At 40.0% G+C, this 2832-nt stretch overlaps 1 long non-coding RNA gene across 1 annotated transcript; it reads right to left on the reverse strand.

The window, feature by feature from the left end:
• Window positions 1-497: 497 nt before the first annotated feature.
• Window positions 498-835, reverse strand: LOC112446992 (uncharacterized). The gene is made up of 2 exons (XR_003035014.2): window positions 731-835; window positions 498-645 (listed from the first exon to the last, which is right to left on the reverse strand). It is a non-coding gene; the product is annotated as an uncharacterized lncRNA (long non-coding RNA).
• Window positions 836-2832: the final 1997 nt, after the last annotated feature.

Below are 2832 nucleotides of genomic sequence, written 5' to 3' on the forward strand. Positions count from 1 at the left end.
AGTCCCTTGGACTGCAAGGAGATCCAACCAGTCCATTCTGAAGGAGATCAGTCCTGGGTGTTCATTGGAAGGACTGATGATGAGACTGAAACTCCAATACTTTGGCCACCTTATGTGAAGAGTTGACTCATTGGAAAAGACCCTGATTCTGGGAGGGATTGTGGGCAGGAGGAGAAGGGGACTACAGAGGATGAGACGGTTGGATGGCATCACCAACTGGATGGACATGAGTTGGGGTAAACTTTGGGAGTTGTTGATGGACAGGGAGGCCTGGCGTGCTGTGACTCATGGAGTCACAAAGAGTCGGACACAACTGAGTGACTGAATTGAACTAAGCTGAAGTTTCTTCTGATATTTGAAACTTAGCATATTGCTCAATTTCTCTTCATTGTATTAATTATCTGTTTTCCAAGCTGAATTACATTTTAAAGTCCTCTTTAGACTCTCTGTTAGAACCTTCTGGTCTTTTTTACTTTGTCTCATTTTCACATTTTGTATCATTTCAAACCTTATTATATTTATTTAAAAACTGATCTAAAGAGAATTGAATTCCTGGAGTAAGGGGCAGTCTGATTCCCATACACCTCAAGAGATTCTGGCAAGGTGAAAATTTGAGAGTCATCAGCTCCGGTGTTGAGTTAAAGCCTAAGTGAAGAAGAAGAGAGAGGTTAAGAGTAAAGCAGTAGCCTCCATGCATGCGTTCTCCACACCCCTCACACCCAGGCCAAACCTAAACAGGAAAGTAGAAAGGTGTCCTCTTCTGAGGTGGTTGTAGGACAGAAGCCCCTGTTTCCAGAGACTAGCTTTATCAAGCCTAATAATTTTGTAGTGAGTCTCTTAGAACTCCTTCCACTTACATCATAAGGAATGTTATCTTTAGTATTCTGTCAGACCATACAGTTCTATTGAACACTTCCTCAATTAGATTCTTCAAAACACTGTTCTGGGAAACGTCAATAGGGTATCATGAAAAGTTAACAAGTATTTAAGTAAATTTTTAAAATGCCAAATGCTGTATATCCCTTTGAATAGTCACTGTAACTTATTCCCATAGTGAAGAATGAGAAAAATTCCAGACCAGTGGTAGCTGTTTAACACTTTTAAGTTAAGATTTCCAAAATGTATATGATTAAGGAATCTTTCTGATATGGCACAACTTCCACCTTCTTGTGCAAAGGCATTCAGAAGTCTGGATCTAAGTGAATTACTAGTTTCCTCTTGGATCCAACTCACTGAGTCTCATTATCTTTCACCTATTATTGGTATGGTGTTGAGTATGAAAAGTTTTATACTTAGAGACAGATGATCCTAAGGAGAAGCTGATTTTCCACATCCACCCAAAACTTGTCTTTTGGCACAACCCTGACATTGGCTGTGGCCCTGGTTGGCAGCTCATTTGTGTGCTGACCATATTGCATTCCAAGTTCCTGCCTGCCTTCTCCACATCCCTACTTCAGGACTGTTTGTGAAGTCTGGTAGGTCACTCACCCCAAACACAGGGCATTCTGAAAGTACTGAGGTAGAGAGCCTGGAAGGAGGCATTAAACTCTGAGCAGCAAATCTCAGCCAGTAACATGAAAGATGAACTCCTCAGACTCTCTCTTTTGGATAGATAATCCTGGGAGCAGACCACACCATTCTGTAGAGGTTCTTCATTGGGATTGAGTTCATTTGCATATGGTAGAACCAGCTCAGCAACTTACATTTTATTAGGTTACTTCCCATTCCTTTCTCACCTTCTGCTTCCTGAGATCATTTCCCCAATAAGCTGAATCCTCATCTCAGGGTCCTCTCTTTGGGGAAACCAAATTAAGACAAGCTTTTTTTTTCCTAAGTGGCAGAAATAGGAAACTGTTAGGTTGCCACCTGGAAGCATATGTGTTCCTGTTTCCCTGATTCTCATGAGTCCATGTCATATGCTTCGAGCTGATACTTCCCTGTGGGACAGCGTTATTTTAAGGTCATATAGTCAAGTGACTTCTTAGTTATGTCATTTTGGCCTAAATCTTATCGTTCAGTTTTTGCTTTGTTCTTAACGGCATCTCCAATTTATAAAATAACAATAACAATATCAGTTATTATTTATACAGCAATTGTGGCAAATAATGTACAGTATGCTTGAAAATCATTCCATCCTCACAACTTATGTAAATATTATTGTACTCATTTTACAGGTACAAAAATCCCTGAGAACTAGAAAAGTTAAATAATATGCATAAGATCATAGCACTGGAACCAGGATCAGAGCTCACATCTGTGTGCTTCTGTGGTTCAAGCTCGAAGCCACTTGTGCTCCAAGCCACAGTGGAGTAGTGTGCTCCACTGCTTACATTCTGCATCTAGAAACTGTCTGCCAGACATTGTCACAAAGATAACTTCATCTATAAAATGAGGATAATGATGCTATGTTCCTCATAATGCCATCAGAAGTATCAAATAAAACAATACCTTACAGTAGCCATGAAAATGTTTATTATCATCATTGTTATTATGGCTATTAATACCAAAATCATATGCGGTCCACTCCTTTTCTTAGAGTCTTTGAGGCAGTCCTCTGCAGCCTCTGGTAGATGAGGAAAGAGAGCCTGCACATGGAAGAGTATGTAGAACCGTTTTCAGAGCTAAGACTAGAAGTGCTGTATATCAGCTGTGTCTTCATCCCATTGATGGGTATTCAGTCACATGACCCCACCTGACTGCAGGAAGAATTAGGAAGTGCAGTTTAGCTGTGTGCTTAGGATGAAAAATAAGTGAAGTATGATGATTGTATAGCAATATCTCATATGGCATCATCATCATTTTAATTTCATCCAAATTTAACATGTTCAGAAG

Source organism: Bos taurus, chromosome 1 (genome assembly GCF_002263795.3).
Source record: "Bos taurus isolate L1 Dominette 01449 registration number 42190680 breed Hereford chromosome 1, ARS-UCD2.0, whole genome shotgun sequence".
NCBI classification, from domain to species: Eukaryota; Metazoa; Chordata; class Mammalia; order Artiodactyla; family Bovidae; genus Bos; species Bos taurus.